Source organism: Dermochelys coriacea, chromosome 4 (genome assembly GCF_009764565.3).
Source record: "Dermochelys coriacea isolate rDerCor1 chromosome 4, rDerCor1.pri.v4, whole genome shotgun sequence".
NCBI classification, from domain to species: domain Eukaryota; kingdom Metazoa; phylum Chordata; order Testudines; family Dermochelyidae; genus Dermochelys; species Dermochelys coriacea.
Genome location: NC_050071.1, coordinates 19,405,532 through 19,426,828, shown reverse-complemented (window position 1 = coordinate 19,426,828; position 21,297 = coordinate 19,405,532). Strand labels below are relative to the sequence as shown.

General features: G+C 39.3%; 1 protein-coding gene across 6 annotated transcripts in view; it reads right to left on the bottom strand.

Moving 5' to 3' along the window:
* ARHGAP24 (Rho GTPase activating protein 24) overlaps positions 1-21,297 on the bottom strand; it is a 353,302-nt gene that overhangs the window by 238,599 nt on the left and 93,406 nt on the right. The window lies entirely within an intron of this gene.

Here is a 21,297-nt window from a genome sequence, read left to right as displayed (position 1 = left end):
GTGGGATCAGAGGGTAATGGCTTGTAGAAAGTGGTGTTGGAGAGCTGCCTAGTAGCCTCTTGTTCATACTCCGACCTATTCATGATGACGACAGCACCTCCTTTGTCAGCCTTTTTGATTATGATGTCAGAGTTGTTTCTGAGGCTGTGGATGGCACTGTGTTCTGCATGGCTGAGGTTATGGGGTAAGCGATGCTGCTTTTCCACAATTTCAGCTCGTGCACGTCGGCGGAAGCAGTCTATGTAGAAATCCAGGCTGCTGTTTCGACCTTCAGGAGGAGTCCACCCAGAATCCTTCTTTTTGTAGTGTTGGCAGGAAGGTCTCTGTGGGTTAATATCAGGTTTCAGAGTAGCAGCCGTGTTAGTCTGTATTCGCAAAAAGAAAAGGAGTACTTGTGGCACCTTAGAGACTAACAAATTTATTAGAGCATAAGCTTTCGTGAGCTACAGCTCACTTCATCGGATGCATTTGGTGGAAAAAACAGAGGAGAGATTTATATACACACACACAGAGAACATGAAACAATGGGTTTATCATACACACTGTAAGGAGAGTGATCACTTAAGATAAGCCATCACCAACAGCAGGGGGGGGAAGGAGGAAAACCTTTCATGGTGACAAGCAGGTAGGCTAATTCCAGCAGTTAACAAGAATATCAGAGGAACAGTGGGGGGGGGGGGGGGAGGGAGAAATACCATGGGGAAATAGTTCAAAGTAAAACTATTTCCCCATGGTATTTCTCCCTCCCCCCCCCCCCCCCACTGTTCCTCTGATATTCTTGTTAACTGCTGGAATTAGCCTACCTGCTTGTCACCATGAAAGGTTTTCCTCCTTCCCCCCCCTGCTGTTGGTGATGGCTTATCTTAAGTGATCACTCTCCTTACAGTGTGTATGATAAACCCATTGTTTCATGTTCTCTGTGTGTGTGTATATAAATCTCTCCTCTGTTTTTTCCACCAAATGCATCCGATGAAGTGAGCTGTAGCTCACGAAAACTTATGCTCTAATAAATTTGTTAGTCTCTAAGGTGCCACAAGTACTCCTTTTCTTTGTGGGTTAATATGTTGGTCAGAGGTGTGTTGGAAATATTCCTTGAGTCTGAGACGTCGAAAATAGGATTCTAGGTCACCACAGAACTGTATCATGTTCGTGGGGGTGGAGGGGCAAAAGGAGAGGCCCCGAGATAGGACAGATTCTTCTGCTGGGCTAAGAGTATAGTTGGATAGATTAACAATATTGCTGGGTGGGTTACGGGAACCATTGTTGTGGCCCCTTGTGGCATATAGTAGTTTAGATAGCTTAGTGTCCTTTTTCTTTTGTAGAGAAGCAAAGTGTATTTTGTAAATGGCTTGTCTAGTTTTTGTAAAGTCCAGCCACGAGGAAGTTTGTGTGGAAGGTTGGTTCTTTATGAGAGTATCCAGTTTTGAGAGCTCATTCTTAATCTTTCCCTGTTTGCTGTAGAGGATGTTGATCACGTGGTTCCGCAGTTTCTTTGAGAGTGTGTGGCACAAGCTGTCAGCATAGTCTGTGTGGATTGTTTCATGTTCTCTGTGTGTGTGTATATAAATCTCTCCTCTGTTTTTTCCACCAAATGCATCCGATGAAGTGAGCTGTAGCTCACGAAAGCTTATGCTCTAATAAATTTGTTAGTCTCTAAGGTGCCACAAGTACTCCTTTTCTTTTTGCGAATACAGACTAACACGGCTGCTACTCTGAAACCAGTCTTTAATTATGCGATCACATACTATTTTTTCCACAGGAATTGAATTTTTTGGGGGGTGGGGTAACGCTGTTAAACAAGCCCTAGGTGTTTAACCGCTCACATTAAGGACATGATTAGACTAATTTTTAAGCTACTCAGTTCAGAGTTTCCCTTTATGAGTTTGGTTAACCCGTGGTTTAAAAGAAGGAAATCTCTGCACATTAAACACTAATTGCTATGTGTATCCTCTTCATTGTGAATTTTTTATCTGGAAATTGATGGGTAGGAGAGAGGGAAAGTCACTGGGAGAGATATAGGTGTGTGTGTGTACATATATATTACGTGCACACTGATGAGAAGAGGTAGTTGAGGGAGGAGGAGATGTTGGCTAGATAAGAGAAGCAGTGGAAAGAATGACTTGAGAGAGATGTCATGGGCAGGGATAGAGCAAAAAATTAATAATTCTCTACAAAGAAGTGCAACATTACAGGGCTTGGACTCAGCATTTCAGAGATTCTGCAGGTACTTTACAATGAAAAAAATTACAGTCTTGATACCATCCATGGATTAATTTGCAGGGGTTAATTTACTTACAAGAATGGTTCCCTACTGTTCCCTGAATGCAAAAGGAACAGAGAAAGAAATACACGTCAACATTAATACAACACTGTATTTAAGGACTAATGAGTTGGAGCAAAGCTTATTTTCCAGCTCTCACACAGATCTGTGTAAATGAAAATGCTCATTAAAATTAGACTTGATACTGCACATTATGTTTTGTTCAATAGACAACAGTGGTTTTTGGGGGTGGGGAACTGCTGAATTACGAGGGAAGACAGATGCGTCTCAGCTGAGCTGTACTTAATGTAGATCCTGTTGATAAGAAATTTAGCAAGTTACTGGAGAGAGCTAATTTATCCCCCTTTCTGCAGTGGCTACCAAGAAACAAAGGGCCATTAAAACAGCAAACATTGTCATTTAAACATACCATATCTGAGGAGGAACACTCCTGCCCCCACAATTTTAAAGGCTTCATTCCCAAGAGAGAAATCTTGAGTTTAAAGAGACTTTAGAACTGATAACTAAAAGCCGTGAAATTATTGCCCAAATATTTGATATGCTGGAGAAAACAGACAATTTCAAGTATTGACCACACATTTATATAATTAAGGTCTCAGATGACAGCTACAGAAATGAAAGTCTTGACATTAAGAAGCAGCAGAGGGAGATAACTCAGTGGTTATGGCAGAGCAAGCTATAGAAAGTAACTCATTAAATGTTGGACTAGATATTGTTGAAAGTAAAATTAGGAGGAGAATAAAAGAAGGAATCTCATATTCCACAACTGAGCTCAAAGAGAGATTCCAAGAGCTTTCTGGCAAAACGATTGCTTCAAGTTCTGGGAAGTCACCCTTGCCTATCCACTTTGATTTAAATGCAAGTTTCTTACACTAGGCAAGTCAAAAAACAGCAATCATTTCACATGATTTGTCACTTTTGCCACAGTTTAAGGGCCAAATCTAAAGTCCTTACTCCTTTTTTATTATAATTATTCCTTAATTAGATAACTCATGCCATACTGTATTAAAATAACCAATTTTCATTCATCAATTATAGTTTATACAGTGCAATTTTAGTAATATTATCCAATTATGAAAATCATTGGATGCACCACTCAGTAATGCAAAGCACAACTAAAACTGGCTTAAATGGCCTCTTGCACAGCCAAACCCTGAGGTAGTGTAGATCAGATGAACAATTTTTTTGCCCCTGCATGAACCACCTTTGTTATACCTGGTACCTAACGCAGCTAGTCCTGAGATTAGCGGCCAGTCAAAATGTGGGATTTACTAATGGCATTTGCAATTCATAATATTTTCCATTCTATTTTTGGCAATAAAAACAAATTGTCACATTGCCACATTCCCTCATTATCAGCTTCCCCCCTCCCCCCTGGTTTTTTGTGTATTATAGTTTGTGCAGATTTTTTTTTTAAACAACTGGTCCCCTTGATTCTCTGGAAGGTAGTGGAACAGTCCCATCTATCTTCTATATTCCTCACACACCTCCTCTCACATCCCTTCCTTGATTATTCTAGCTACTTTCCTCACGGCTTTGGCTTCTTTCCCCTCCTTTGCGGCTTCCCATTCTTCTGAGAAGACACTTTAGCTTAAACACCAATAGCTACATAATAGAGTCAGAAGTGGCTGCTTGTTTAAACAATCAGGTAAATTGAGACAAAACCCTCCACTGGACTGAGGTATAAAAGGGAGCCATGCTGAGCTGCTAGGAGCCACCGAGCAGCTGCTGTTGCTCAGAAGAGAAAAAAGATGGGCCCAAGAAGAATCAACTGAGCCTCTTTTCTTGTTGCACAGTACAGATATATGTAAATGGAAGAAGATACGCCAAGGTGGAGCTGTGCATGGATATTGCCACTTTGCAGTTGGTCATAGCACTCCGCTCTCCACATCATTCCTAATAGCTCACCAGAGGAAAGCGACCGGTGCATGCTCTTTGTGCAGGCCCTCTGCACAAGGTGAATTTCACATTCTGGCATTCAGGGCCTGCAAGGCCTTTTGCCTCACTCTAACCTCCTCAGTATGGGCTTAAGACATGTGGCCTCACGGGGGTCTTCTGCCCTGGAGTGAATTTCACCATAAGTGCAGTCTACTCTGTCTTACGGTATTCCCCCATACTTCTAAGTTTTTCTCACTGACACCGAGAGACCTTATTCCACAATCACCTTTCATTTCAGCCACTCCAACTTGCAGAGCAGCTAGAGTTTCTTGCTGCTCAAGTGATGTGACTTTTGGCCTTCTTAGGCTCCTGATAAAGAGCTGGCTGGCCTTCATGGGTGAACTCAGGCTTGTAGCAGAAAGCCCTCGTTCCTAGCTGAGCTGCAGAAAACTCGGATGGCCTTCTTTGCCAGTTTGCTGCAACTTTAATTGAAAGATCAGAGTTGCCCCATTTAGAAGCTTTTGCTAAATGATTTCTCAGAGCTCCTGAAATAAGTAGAGCTGCAGCAAAGAAAAATGATAGCATTAATTTGACTTTTTTTTGTGCTGAATGCAGAACAGTTCATTAAAATCCTAAACAGGTGGCAAGTCTGGCAGCCCTACTGTGTGTATGCTGTACACAGATTTATTATGCCTTTCATTCTAAAATATTTATGCAGGAATAGATTTAGTGAGATAAATTACCTTGCTCAGAAGAGCATCCTGTTCAAGGCTGCTGTGATAACGGTCATATCAATCAAATTATGCTGTAAAAATGTTACCATCAATTTTATAATTATCATCAATTATTTATAATTTTGGTATTCTTTTCGTTGGTTTTCTATTTCAATTTAGGAACAAGCCTGATCACTTTTATTTTGCAGAAGTAGATGGTCCTACAAAACATGGAAAGTAAATAGAGTAACTCAATCCAATCATCGGCTATAAAGCGGGTTGGTTAGATATACAGAGTAAAGCAAACAATTACATATGAATAGCATATGAAGATTGGTTCTAAATGTGCTGCATCACCACCTCTAGCTAGGGACATACAGGTATATAGACCAGGATAAAACAGAGGTAGCTTCAGATTGTTATTGAATGTAGTAAACACCAAGTGGAGTTAAGCTGCTTGTGATGGAATGAAATGCTCAAGGTGGCTAACTAATGTTTCCAGCATTCAGGGTATCCATTGTTATTTTGTTGTGAAGATCTGAGACAAGCCAGGATGTGAAAAAAGGTGAAAAGGGATGTTGAATTTTTTTAAAAGCATTTCTGTTCATCTTTAACAGGAAGTGTGGCATTTTTTTAGCACAACTTTGAATGGCTGGATTCGATTTACTTTCAAATTTTGTTACTCACAGACTTGGAGTCCGTGTTTGCCTTGTATGACCAGCAACAATTATTCTGAATGGACTCCTGTTTTGTCGGGTAATTTGAAAGCAGTACAGATTACAGGATAATTTCCTCCTGGCCTCTGGGATTTGCTGCTGCTTTTATCCCATTCAAAAGGTTTACTGGTACCAACAGAGTCACAACAAGGAGAATTCCTGAGCGTGTTTGCAAAATATCCAACTACCACAGAGTAAGTGAATGAATGTTTGGGGGTGTATTTGTTTTTTTGGGTGGGAAAGGAAGGAAACCAAGCATACATTAGGGAAAATACTTAATGGAGAGATCAATACTTGCTTCTAATGCAAAAAAAAAAAAAAAAAAAAAAAAAAAAAAAAAAAAAAAAAAAAAAGGGTGGCCGGAATGCCGCCCCTGGAATTGTGCCGCCCCAAGCACTTGTTTGCTTTGCTGGTGCCTAGAGCCGGTCCTGCCCTCACCTCACCCTTTCACTCCTCTGGTCGCCCGCTGACCATCTGCAGGCCTTTAAAGAACCAGGTGCTCTTTAGGCACCATCTGACCCCTTTCCCCAAAGCCACAGCTGAGAGGCTGCTAATAAGTCACAGGTTGGGCTCAGCCTCTTAGAACATTAGCCATCCTGTGATACTACCAGTATTTTTCTGGCTAACCTACAGGTATATACCTCACTAGTTCCTGTGCTATAAAATTCATACAATAAAAGTATTCTATTATGTGCCCGTGTCTTCTGTTTTGCGCTAAAAGTTATTGCTGTGGTAGGATGGGACACTTTACTGGCTCTATGAAACATCTAAAACCATCTACTTGCATGGAACAAAGGACACTGCTGAACAGATTGGCATGTGCCTTCATTACTATTTACACCGCACCCCACAAGAGTGAGAGGTGCTATGCAGAACACAGAGTAAGACAGGTCCCTTCAGTGAAGAGCATACCATGCACAAATATTGTATTCAGTAACTCAAACCCAGAGGAAAAATTCACTTCCATGAACAGTTGCATCAGCCCATATCTGAACAGATTTGTGTTATGAAACCAAAGACTACTTTCTTTAACGCTAAGTAAAAAATCTGTCTCTAAACAGCCTATTTCCCTTCTCAGAAGAAGAATTTGTTTTGATTATCCTTAGTAGGAGGGGTTTATGGCTTTTTTTAAAAAAAATGATTTGCTGACAATCATTATTGTCAGTCCCCACTAGGGGACTGAGTAGATTTCCATCTTGGAACACAAATTTATACTGTAACATGATGACCTTCCTCTTGAGTAATAAGACAAAGGCTCATGTCTTCAGCTATGCAAAGATTACAAAACAAGCAGCTAGCACTCAAAAGAATGCAGATGTGGAAGAGGTGACTTTTCAACATAAATGTCTATATCAAAGAGAATCAATATGAGTGTCTATATCAAAGCACCAATGGCAGCTCAGCCACTTGCTTGATATTCAGCACACCTTTCTCATCAGTTCATCTTCACTGACATGCTGTCCGTTTCTTAGTGTTTATTCAAAACCTAAGATATGTCTGGTCTGTAGCCATTTAAATACAAGTGCCATTCAATAGAATGGAAAGCATTAAAGGTGTTACTTTATGGGATTCTTGTCCCTCTTTAAATGGCTTGAGGCAGCTACAGTTTCTATTTAAAAAATCTAATATAGTCTAACATTATAGGAACTCTTGTGGCACCTTAGAGACTAACAAATTTATTAGAGCATAAGCTTTCGTGAGCTACAGCTCACTTCATCGGATGTTGTTAGTCTCTAAGGTGCCACAAGTACTCCTTTTCTTTTTGCGAATACAGACTAACACGGCTGCTACTCTGAAACCTGTGATTATAGGAACTGTCGCACTTTTTTGGATTTGTGATATTCATTATTACTCCAGTCTGTCCTGGGCCCCTGTTGTATTATGCAATGTACAACGCAAAAGAAGGCTCTGTTCTTGCCCCAGAGATACATTTACAAGTAAGATGCATTGGATATCGGAGTGATACTGAATATATATTTTTCAGCTTTCACACTTTAAATAGTTAACAATCCATTTTCTACCTTTCAATATCATATTTTGAGTTGAGCAATGATTCCAATGGTATATACTGATTTTCTATTAAGAAAAAGAAGCAGTTAATAAATTGCCCTAGTCTTTAAAGGAAAAAAAAGACATTAATATGGTCTACACTTTCTCTCTGATGAAACTGAACTATAATATAACGTGATCTAACTGAACCAAGATTCAAGCATCTCATACCAATCAGTATGATGCACTAGCATCTTTTTGTTATCCATTGCACCTGCTTTTAAAGAATTACAGTTTTGAAAAGTAGTAAGCATGTTCACCTGCCTAAGGCTAAAAAGGGGTGAAATGTTTACTACTCTTTAAGAAAGGTTAAGCATGATTCTTCTCCCACACCAGTTTTACTTAAGTGTAGCTGATTAATATCTATGACGTTATTCCTGACTCAGACTGATGTAAATTATATCGGAATCCATTATATTGTAAAAAGAGATACAGTGAAAAAAATCGCCAACAGCCCAGATTAGTATGAGATGTGTGATGCTAGACACAGCTACATTATAGTGATATATTTACACCATAGCTCCAATTCAAACAGCATCATATTAATGTTCATTTTTTCTTGCATACAAATGAGCCGTGAAGTCAAGGAAAGTTTTAACCCAGTAAGAACTGAGTAAGGATTGCTGGTTTTGATCCTATATGATCCAAGTTACTAGTCATGAGCTGGATTTGTTCCTCAATGATCACGGTTCATCATCATAGGCTTGATTCTCCCACCCTTATTCATGTTGATTAGGACCATGCTCCATGGATAGTTCTACTGCTTTCAGTAGCAGCCTCCTGGGGAAAGGCACTACTCAGCGAGTATGGGTAGCACATTCTAGCCTCACATTTCATACCATTTGAATCAATGTAGGTGATAGCGGACTAGGAGATTTTGGAAGCACTGAAGGTTTTTGACCCCCATTGTTCCCAGGTACACTGAGAACACCACCACATTAATACTGAATTACACATCTCCAGTCTGCATCTGCTCTCATGAAAATAATTAGGAGACTTGCTTTTGAATCCAGTAGGAGCAGGTCCGAAATAATTTATCCTTACCAGTTTGGCAATAAATGTCAGATGTACTAACAACAACAAAGACTTCTATATGTTTAATTAAATTATACAGATCTTTTAAGTGATCTTACTTGTTGGACACAAGGACCCAGGCAGGACGCTGCATTTCTAGCAATATTCAGGCCCTGCTGATTTGAAATCCACCTAACCTCATAACCTTCATATGTGCAAAAGAAACTGGTATTCCTAATCATCATGTTGCATGTGTTATTACTTAAGCTAATTAGTTATTAGCTAATTGCATGGTTCATATGCAGTAGAATCTCAGTTACAAACACCTCAGGAATGGAGGTTGTTCGTAACTCTGAACAAAAAGTTATGGTTGTTCTTTCAAAAGAACATTGACTTACTACAGCTTTGAAACTTTATTTTCCAAAGAAAAATGCTGCTTTTAACCATCTTAATTTAAATGAAACAAGGACAGAAACAGTTTCCTTACCTTGTCAAAAAAATTACACTTTCCCTTTTTTTTTTTTTTTTTTAAAAAGTAGTTTATGGTTAACCAGGTACTGTACTGTATTTGTTTGTTTGTTTTTTCATCTCTACTGCTGCCTGGTTGTGTACTTCTGATTTCAAATGAGGTGTGTGGTTGACCCATCAGTTCATAATTCTGGTGTTTGTAACTCTGAGGTTCTAATGTATGTGCATGCAAAATGGTGGGACCAAAGCTGCTCTCTGCAGTGTAATCAATCAGGATAGGTGAAGAATCAGAACTTGCATGAGATTTTGCCCATACAAGATTTTTTGAACTATACAGTAAAAATTAAACATGAAAAATTCCATTAAAATATAAATAAAATACAGTGGTGTTATGAAAACCCTTGGGTCAAATATGTTGTTAAAAGGGGAGGGGGGAGGCAAGTTCACACCAGATAAAAGTTGGTTATAAAATAGGCCTAAGTCACAAAGTAGTGTAAGTAGATCAGAGTTACACAAAACAACATACTCATCTGAGGATACCATCGGCATATATTAAGATACCTGGGGATGGAGAGGGGTCCAATTTACTTTATATGCTCAATTAAGCTATGATTTCTGCTATCCTAATTCTTCCCACTTGGTATGTAAGTTGCATTTGTTCTTCTCATCTACTGAATACCATAGCAGTGCAAGTTATGGTATTTTGCCACATATGCAATTTTATGGCCAACTTGTTCCAAAATTTATGGTACCACTTAATTTTCTGTAATGGTGAGAACGTGAAACACCTTAAATTTAGTTGAAAGACTGTTCATCCCAATCCTGTAAGCCTTACAGAATTCTTCCTGAAGTTGTTCCACACATGCAAGACATTGGAGGATTGGACCCCAAATGTTTAACTTTGGCAACTGCTTATGTATATAGTAGGTCGACATTTCACAGCTATGCACATCATGTGGGCATTGCGCTTTGGATTACTGTGTATTCCCAAATTGGGGTCTGTTCTAATTTGTATTTTTCCCTTATATCGGGATTTAAACTGACATTTAAGCAAGATTTAGCCTTTCACTTTCTCTCAGTTTCTCCAACACGCCCTCTCCTCCCCTTGCTCTCCAGCAGTTGTTTGCAACACGTGTCACTTCTCTATAGATACCCATGCAGAAGGAGGAGGAGAAAAAGAGAACAGCACCCACAACTCTAGAAACAGTCAAGGAAATTGTTTTAAGGTCTCCAGTGGAAGAGTAAAAGGATTTAAAAACCCAGGTCAAGTTTATTCAATATTTTTCCCTACACAAGCCACTGTGCTTGGCAAAGCTCTAATAAAGCCTCTTTTCCTAATTCATGTACTTGTAGCTGCTTATTCAGCTGCAAACACTGCTTTCATCTCAGATGTAATGGACTTTGGGGAAGCTATTCTTAAGCACTAATAGGTTAAAAGAAGTACATTTCTTTTTAGTTAAGGACTAACGAGGGCTTCTTCTGACCCATTTGTTCTGCTGCTTGAGGAGGTATGTGGCATTTGTACAGTATCCAAGAAAGGAGTTTTGAGCGGGGTGGGACCTAAACATCTTGTCCTCATGATAGGCCCTTTTAACAGACACACACTTCCTATCATTCTCAAGTTTGCTCTCCCTGAGAGGAAGTGAAAAAGGGATCACTAGAAACCCCACCACAAGGATCCTCTTTCAGAAATGGAATGTACAGCAGAGTTTAAGTGTCATACTATAGGCAAATTCTTTCAATAACTGGCTAGCGTTGGGGTCATCATTTGGGAATTTCTTTATGGTTTTTTCAGCTTGTAAAAAAAGGCTGAGTTTAGAAATTATTTCATTTCTTTAAGGGATTCTGAAATTATTTTAATGCTGTTTTTCTTATTTGTAGATCCCACCTGATACTGGCCTAACATCCTCTAGTACAGTGTTTCCCAAACTTGGGACACCACTTGTTCAGGGAAAGCCCCTGGTGGGCTGAGCCAGTTAGTTTACCTGCCACGTCCACAGGTTCGGCCGATCGTGGCTCCCACTGGCTGCGGTTCAATGTGCCTGGCCAATGGGAGCTGCGGGAAGCGGCGGCCAGTACGTCCCTTGGCCCGTGCCGCTTCCCGCAGCCCCCATTGGCCGGGCACAGCGAACCGTGGCCAGTGGGAGCCACAATCAGCTGAAGCTGCGGACGCGGCAGGTAAACAAACTGGCCGGGCCAGCCAGGGGCTTTCCCTGCACAAGCAGCGTCCCAAGTTTGGGAAACACTGCTCTAGTAATTTAAATTTTGATAGGACCCATCCAATAAAATCCAGTGTTTAAATGACAAATCAGATTAACAGAAAAAGGACCATTACTATTACCTTGCCCTCTACACTTAATCAAATGAGTGACTGTGAGGACTTACCGGGGTTATCCTTCTCAGGAGCCAGCAGAGATTCTCTGTCTGTCCCAATGTCTTGATTAGGTGTTACTTACAAAACTTGCTCAGATAATAAAGATGCCCACCGCTGGGAGATGAAAAAGTTCTAAGTGCCAAAGAAGATGGCCTAAGTTTTGTATGGAACAGAAGAACTTACTTGATTATATTCAAATCTTTGTGCTCTCCTAATATATTCACTGTATCTGGTTACCTCACTTATCAATTATTATTTACTAATTGTTTATCTATAATACCTACTAGAGTATCTACATATATTAGTTAAGCCTCACTGTCACCCCTGTGAAATACATAAGGAATGTACTAGCTAGGACTAATTTCACCTATCATTGAAATGTAGCCATGTCTGAACAGATCACAGCAACGAACACAACAACAAGAAGAAAAAAAATGTATCCAACTAAAAGCGGAGGACAACATGTAATTACGTGAGTTGGAGACAACATGTAATTACCCTGAGTTGGAATTTTGCCATGATATTGAGGTCACTCTTATGAATGGTGCCATGGGAACCTTAAGGAACATAAGCAGTCAGACTATTGGTTTTAAATCTCACGTTTTTACAGTTTTGTCCATGTTGTAGTTTTTAGCACCCACAATGTTCATTAAACACATAAAATAGAATATTTAAGTTCATATCAAGAACATATGGAATTATATTGCTCAAAGAAGACGGAAATGTGTGAGATGTTTATGTGCCAGTTTCAAACTGGTCAATTTCAGAAGAACAAAGATTGATTTTATGAATTTTTAGGACTGTTTGTCAAGAGCTTACTATGTACATTCATATTTGGCCCCCAGACTTAATCAACTAATGGTTAAACCTTGTCTTTTACACGGATAAAAATATATCGGTCAAAAAGGGTTAAAAAAAGTGATGATCAGGCCCCAAGTTACTGAATACAATTACAATAGAGTTGGATGAGACTGTTTCATGAGATATAAAAAATTCCCTTGCGCCGCAGCTTAACAGCAGTATTTGGGAATCCTTGGCAGAGTCAGCTGATCATGTGATTAAGACTATATTTGAGACCTTTAATATTATTCCACACAGTGAAGGATTTGGAAATGTTGTCTCTGTCTGCAGCTGCGCTTAACTGAACTATGCAGAAGAAAACAAATTATTGAAAATGTGGAGCAAAAAGGGATACAATAAAAAAGCAAAGAGAAACACATTCCCATGCTACTAGGACACCAGGAATTATGCCTAGCAACATTAAAACTTCCTCTTTCCTGTGTCACAAGCTGATGCTGCTCAGCTCATCCCTCTCTAGCTTTGTTCCATTTCTTCCCCATGTAGTGCCAGCTGATTCTATGACAAAGCCCTTCCTCTGTGCCTTCATGCCAAAATAACCGTCCATGACAGCTGTTCCCTCCACCTGGCTCAATTATCATCACACCTGAGGTCCTGTAACTGCTCTTCTTTTCGCAGAAAATTAAAGTATTTCTAACCAGTTGAACTTGGGTTTTAAGCCGCTTTATTTGGGCAAGAGAACAGCAATGCTATCTGAAAGGCAGCCATGGCTGATAATGAGCCACAATTCTGCCACTCATAGGCTCTGGAAAGGGCATTCTCTCAGTTGGCTCTCATGCAGTTATTTCCACAGTCTGTTTCTGCTTCTGCTTCATCTTGCAAAACAAATTCCCACTACCAACAATTTTCCAGCAGAGCAAACTTTGGCAAATCCCATCATACAGCCGCTTTGTTTTTCCTGGGCGAGACTGGACAGCTGTAGATTGCTTCTTGGTCCTACACATAACGCAACAGCTTTACTAGTAAAGAGGTTAGCAGTCTCTTCCCCTTTCCTTTCCCTGCCTTTCAGCTATCTGCCTTTGAAACAAACACAGTTAATGACTAGAATTCTGGAACAAAGACATCACCCAGTATCAGTAGGGTCTGATCCAAAGCCTACTGAAGTCAGTAGGTGTCTTTCCATTAGCTTTTGATGAGGCCCTTTACTTTGAACTGCCACTGCATATTGTGGGGATAAACATATCATTTCCCCAGGCCCATTCATACACCTCATCACCCCTCCAGCCACACAATGATTAGATGAAATAGGTAATGGAATTTGGAGTTGAATCAGTTTTCCTACAGAGCCACTTCCAGGGCATGGATCCCAGAGGCAGCAACTGCCAAAGAGGAGTTCCTGTTAGCACAGATCCATTTGATCACTGTGGGATCTTCAGGTTTAGTGACAGGCCCCAAGGTTTATTGTGTGGTTGTGTTGCCTGCCAGCCCTGGACATTAAAGCCCATTAGTAAGCCACAGAAGAGACAAATAAGGCAGCAGCAGTGCAAACTTCCCTACGCTGCCCACCAGCGTGCATTAAGCCTGACAGAGAAACCTTGTTCTTGAAGGCGAGAGGCTAGTTCAGTTTCTGTGCCTATTCAGAACCTCTGTGCCTTCATCAGACATGCCAGTTTTGAATACTGCTTTTGTGATGTGGACATGTCCACTGAGAACTGCACTAAGACCACAAATTCAGCTCATATGGTCACAAAAGACCATCAGATCGTCAACCTCACAGTGTAGTGGAGCAGAGTAGGTTAATATAAAAGACTCATACTGAGCTAAAGGTTCACACCTGACAAGCTGTGTGTTCCCTCAATTTCCCTCACAAGATATATTCCACACTGTGTGTGGGGGTAAAAATGGGTAGTTGAGTAGACAACTAATCCCATGTGCATATGCAAACCACCTGTCTGCACACACAAACATTTTGCAGGTGTCATGCATATGTGTGCACACATTCTGACAGCACATTTTCAGCAAATACATTTGAAAGTTCAGTCCAATATGTTTTATTTCAATTAAGCAAAGCCTCAAGTTCATTCATGTGTATGTGCTATCAGCAGCCAGAGATACTTTAAGCCTGGAAGATATCACTAACCTAGTACAGAGGCATGTCAGGTAGGTACAGAACAGGGGGGATATGTGAAACCAGATGTGCATTTAAAATACAAAATATATAGATACATTATGATATCGTCCTAGGCACACAACTCAATAACATTAGTGTGAGATGTAAATGCATTGAAAGCAGAGTATAACTCATAACAAACACCTCCAATGAGATTTCCCTTTTAGTCAAAACCAGCATTTAAGAGCTAAATTTTACACATGAAAGAATTAAGCATTAAATTAATCCTTCATTTAAGCAATAAGGACCAAGGTCCATAGCATTTCCCAGGGATTAATGACCTGATGAGTGAGTTGATAGCTAGAAGCAAAGACAAGTCAATTTCCCAGGAAATGCTTTGGCAGACCAAGTTCATTACTGTCATTATAGAAATTTATGAATGGAAAGAGTGATAGGCCCATTTACTGCCTCTCCTGGGGATAACCTGAACCTCTGAAAGCATGATTTACTGTACTGTAACTGTTTAGATTCACATATGGCTAGAGAAGCCAAGTTGGTAGGTTTATCAGCTATTGTACTTTCTTGAACAGCACTCCAGGGATAGTCAGTATCTAATGGCCTGTTCTTGTGGTGCATATTCCCCTAAACTTCCCTTTGATATCAAGGACAATTATCTCAATGGGAGTGGAGGGCACTCAGCATCTCACAAGATTAGGCTCCTGGACAACCGATCATCTGCCAGTGACAGGGTTGCTGCTGCAGTGGTCATTCAGGAGAATTATTGCTTATGGCAGCAGCCATCGGGTAAGTTTTAAAAAGAAAACCAAGAGCAACCTATATTCTATTAGAAGTAAAACTGAGGATGTGGATGCTTAAAATAATAATTCCTTCCAAACCCACACCTTCACCAAAACTCATGTTTGTCATATTTAGTTTTCAAAATACTGTGACAAAGGATGTTCCTCGCTCTATTTACAACCAAAACTGAAGCAGGATAGACACAACATTTGGAAAGATTTCTAGCCCAATTTTACAGAAGCTAGATAAAATGCAGATTAACTTCCAAGCAAGATTCTCATCCAAACCGAGCACATATTTAAATCTTTTGAACTTGCTTATCACTAACTTAATATTAACTTGCCTGAATTTTTAAATAAAATTTCAGGGACAAATATTCAAAAGTGGCTACTAATGCTGGGTGCAACAAGAGACTCCTTAAAGGGGCCTGATTTTCAAAGAATCGATGTCTCAAATAGGGCACCCAAAATACTTAATTACACCTTAACATCTTGGCACTAATATTTTATTTAAAAATGTAGATGCAGAGGCAGGCAAACTCTAAAGGTTTGTAGCTGGGCTGGATTAAGCACCTCCATGTTGGGAAACTAATCTGAATTTTATCTAAACCTCTAGACCTACATGTATTAAAGCATCCAACAAAATCGTACAGTGATTCCTGAAAGAAAGCAAGAGAAGCAAGTAGAAAAACTTAATTTAGAAATGCCAACTTCCATTCTGCACTAATAAATGGAAACAAAATCAAAATTGCCTTATACAAAACAATGGAAAATACTACTGGAATATAGGAATTATCCTATCTGAAGAAACCAATGGTCAAACGTTACCACTAGATTGTGACTAGGAATGGATAAAAATTCTAGTCTGAAATAGTGCATCTAGAAAGGTATGGCTGTTCTACACAATTCTCTGAAAGCAATCTATGTGTGATGATGACTCAATAGATCATGCAGTATGAATGTTTTTGTTGTGTTCAGTAATGTTTCTTCCCATTACCTCTGTGTTCTTATTTAACATACCATCTTGAGTTTCATCATCATTTATGGAGATTCTTTACTTGGATAAATTTTATTTTATGCTCAGGAGCGTAGTTGGTGGTGGTGTTACATGATTTGACAGAGCTGTTATGTTGTTGATATAACATATGCAAAGCTGTCATGTATGTTTTTTTGTATTGAGTGTTTGTAATTATGTAGGCGGTATGAGCATCTGATAAAAAACTTATAACAGAGAAATATTTTTCATGTTTCTTTCAAAAGTATCTTGTAAAAATTAATAGATTTATATCATCCCCATAGATATATTAAAAAATATTTCACAATTGCTGTCATTCTCTATAAAATCCTATTTTAAAAAAATCTATCAGATGTTTCCATAAGGGATATTTATCATTTTAAGTATAGAAACAGTAATCAAGAATTCTGGATTCTAGTTGCTACTGATTTTCTGTGCAACTGTAGCCACTTAGCCTCCATGTCACAGTTTTATAATCTAAAAAAAGAGGATAATAATATTTACTCACATGTATAAAATGCTGTATGATTCTCAAATGAAAGGTACTATGCAAGTGCAACGTATTTATTTTAAAAGCCATCTGAAATCCCAGAAATCAGATAAGACACTACATTTCTTCTTAACATCTGATTGTAAAACCCCTGCAAAAAACTTAGGTTTTAGGATGATGAAGCAAAACTCGTACATACAACAAATACAAACAACAAAAAAATCTGTTCTGTTTTATAATGACATTATTATAGCTAGAAAGCATAGCAGTTCCTCCACGTCTGATGTTTGTGTTTTCTGGTTAGCAACTAAAATATTTCAACAGGAAAAAGAGTGAAATTAAAACCAGTTCCTTGCTTAAGTTGTAAAGCATGTAGGAACAGATTTTTATTTCAGCTACACCACTGTAAACCCAAAGTAACTCCAGAAACTTTAACAGACAAACTTTGGATTCATACCAGTACACGCAAGATCAGAATCTAGCCCTTTTAAAAAATGGCTTCAGGGAAAATGACTTAGTTTGGGAATTTCTTTCAAAGTTTGGCCATATGCATCCACAGACATAGTATGATAGCTATTTTTATACTGCTGGTTTAAAATTAAAAATTTTTAATACCACTATTTTTCCAAAGATGTTTTAAAAGATTGGCAAGTAAATTTGAAGCTCGAGAAAGTGAGGAGTCAACAACTTGAGTCAAATAGGCAGCTGCAGTGGGAGCTTTCCTTGTAGACAACTGAAAAAAAGTCACCTAAGCCCTCAACACTATTATATTCATGGGGGGCCCTGACTATCAGCTATGACTGTCATTCATATTAAATTGAGTGGTGATGTTTATTCTGTGCACACATAAGTAGACAAAAACCATCATTTTCACTTTTGACTTGAACTAGGGTTTAAAGAATCCAGGTTTTAGAACGGATCTGGTATGTTAGGAAAGATGGGATTTGGGACCCACTCCCTCACACACAAATGACATGCTCGCTGCTCCCTTCAACATTTCTGAAACTGAAAGATGCTCAGTACATACAAATACAAAACAGACACACCTCTTATAGGGGTCAGTGGACAGAAATATGAAAGCTGGAGAGGAGCTGCCTAGGACTGTCCTATTGTTATGGGCCACATTAGTCCTTGTATTTATTATGGTGTTCCCATAGATGTGACCTCTGAGGCAAACACATTCATTAGTATTAGCTGGCTAGGAAATAAGAATTCTGTTATGTGAAACATTCCAAGGTTTCAACATTAGTTTTTGTTTCATATTGAAACAAAACAAGGTCTTTCAAAAAATTTTGTGAAAAAAATGAGACAGAATCCCACTCCAGAATAGCCAATATCCTGGAGGCTAGGGCACTCACCAGGGATGTGGGAGACTCAGAATCAAGTCCCTGATCTGAACCAGGAAAAGCAAATACTTTGCTGGGTCTCATATCACAAGCGAGTACTTTAATGATCAGGCTATTAGCTATTCCGGGGTAGGACAACTCCCCCCAACATCCACACCTACATCCCCAGACATACTGAGAAACCTTCCCATTTTTCATCCAAAAACTTTCACCCAGCTCTAGTAATTAGCCATATGCAAAGGCTTTTCCCAGACACTAATTCACTATGCCATCTAGTTTTCCATAAACATATCTTACTTACAAGGTTTATGTTCTTCTACAGATCAATATTTGGCCAGCTCTTTACATGTAAAACTCATTGGTATTGTTGCAGTTCTAATGTACAGTATCCCATTGGTATTCGTCACAACAATGTGCTTCCACCACTGGAGAGAGCAGTAAAATAATCCCTCATCCACTGTGTTACCTCAGTAGAAGGCATCACTTGTGATCCAGCGAGTATTGCATTTTGTAAAAAGTTAGAAATTCAGAAACTACAATAAAATTTGTTCCTTTCAATTTATCCTATTTCAAGGCAAGTAAAATAATAATAAACATAGATTGAATAAAGTTAACATTATTCTAGAGCACATTTTTTAAATAAACAGCTACAAAATTTTAAGTGCAGATTCTTGGACTCTTGCCGAGAGTTCTCCTCCCCCACCCTATTGAATTTCCTATTCATTTACAGCCTAATACAAAGTCCATTTAGTTCTCCCATAAAATGATTACTTTTTATCAACTGGTTCAAATCTGCCATTTTTGGCAATCATATCATATTACTCCAGTCTGTGACATTTTGGGAGCATACAGTATTCTGCCCCTAAAAGCTGAAGCACATCCCTCAAGCACTGTCATTTTCAGGGTCTTGCATGGTTCAAGGACTTGTTCATATTAAAGATAGTGACATTGACTTAACTAGAATTAAGTAGAATTAGATGCCAAAGTTTGTCTACTTTTGTATGCCTGGATAGAACAACTAGACAATAGTGAATAGGTGTGAAGTTCTCTTGGATAGCTTCCATTGAACATATTCTTGGTTCTGGTAAGGTGCAGAAAGTTCAACCACTTATTCATTTCTAACAAGCCCCTTCTGAGGATTTAAACAAACATTTTGCTTTTAAGAGCCTCACTCTGCAGTTTCACCATATTCTTTCAAGTGAACAAACAAACTAATTTCTCCATTCAATTTCACAAGATTGGTTGGGTTGCTTGCACAGACATGAGATGCATGCATATCACGTTTGATTCCTCCTCCAAAGGAACGTTTCTCTATTTTCCATTAAGAGAAAGGCCTAGGCCAGATAAAAAGAAAATCTAATCTCTAGAATCCAGCATAACAAAGCCTGCAGCAGAGACTACAAAATTAATTGTTTATAAAATTGTTTATATTTCAGATTACAGATCCTAGCATTTGCTTTTGTTCCTTCATTAACATGACCTCTAAAGGACAATACTTTCAGTAATGATGTTTTAGGACCAACCCCACTGATGGGTTGAAACTCAGATATCACTTCTGAAAGTATTGCCAAACTACCAGAAGTGATGGGATTGATATTCTAATTTAATTTTAATCTATGGCTCCTACATACAGATTTTGGCCCAGACCTGCTCCGTGCTCCCCAAATTCGCTTTTTGTTTTTTCGCAACTCCTACTTCCCCCAAGAGCCTTTCCCTCTCTGTCTCCTTGCTGTGATGGACTCATCTTATCCTTCTGGCTCACTTCCTCCACAGACTTTTGGGGCCAAATACCTAGCGTAAAGGGTGATATAAACAGTAACATATGTGTGAGTTGGGGGCATCAAGCCTGGGCGAGTGCAGCCTTTCAGCAGTGATGTAACTATATCCTGTATGTGTTTTGTTCCTACAGGTGTGGCAAGAAGGGCAGGCAGAAAAACTTGCATGGTGAATGCAAAGAGGGGCTTACTGGAGGTTAACTGGCTAAAATGGTTAATTTAAACTATTTGCCCTGTCCCCCACAACCACATACGCAAGAACCATAGTGTGATTCTCATATTATAGTAGTGTTACACTAGCGCAGTCCCTCTGCCTTCAAATGACTTACTCCTGATTTATAGTGAAGTGAGCTCAGAATCAGGCCCACACACTTTAAAAGCATCTTGGCATTCAGAAGCGAAAAAGGTGGACTGTGCCTGTCACAACTACTACTCCTAAATGCTGGTAGCTGTGGGGCCATATCTGTTCACTCTGGGCTTTTTGAATAAGCCAAAGACAGTAAGGTGCACACATTGCAAGCAACAAGTGGGCTAAGCCAAATGTTAATCAAGGCATAGTCCATGTGTGTTTAACCATCCCAGTGACACAGATTCTGTTTGAGAACCCAAGCAGTGAAGGATTTTGTTTGACAGCTGTATTGCACTATTCACCCAGGTAAGAGTAAGGAAATTGCCAACAGATTGTTAAAGAAAATTAGCTGTCTAAATAATTATTTCTGGAAAGCCAAATCATAAATAACACCTGTTGTCCCCGAGACCCAACCAACTGCCATAACCTGCACACATCTCTACTCTATCCTTGGTCACCTCCATTTCCAAGTTGTCCCTACACTAAGAGAAAGTTAGGGTGGAGAAAATTATGGTTAGTGAGTGTTGTTATGGTAAGTGGGTATTATGAAAATTTGGCACCCCCGATTACAAGTGATGTGTAACCCCTACCAAACTCACACTCCCGACCCCAATGAATGCCTATTACAAGTCACACTGTCTCTGAGCGTTCTCCAGTTGCAGCCTAGAGGCTGAACTGAATATGCCTTTTGATTTCTCCATGACGCACTTCTCTATCAAGCCCCACAGGTACTCTGCTCTTACTCGGCAGACTGTGTATTTTCACACATTTCTTTAGGAAGGTAATCATAACTGTGATTAAAAACTAATCCTCACCAGTGATACTTAATGACAATATTAAAACTGAAATCTAAATACGGTGATATGAAGATACACCCTGACAATGCACTGAGCTGAGTGATAAACTTTCTCTTTGCTATAAGACATATTCTCCAAGTCAAATAAAATTAATCAGAGTCACAGGACACAGATGTATCAAATAAACACCATACAATTTACAGCAGTCCACCAATTGTATCAAAAGATCTTCAATATACACTAAGGAAAACCCCAGATTCCAACTATCTCACTTCTTCTTGTAGCATTGGTCCATGTTATGTATTATGCAGGTATGACAAGGGTCAG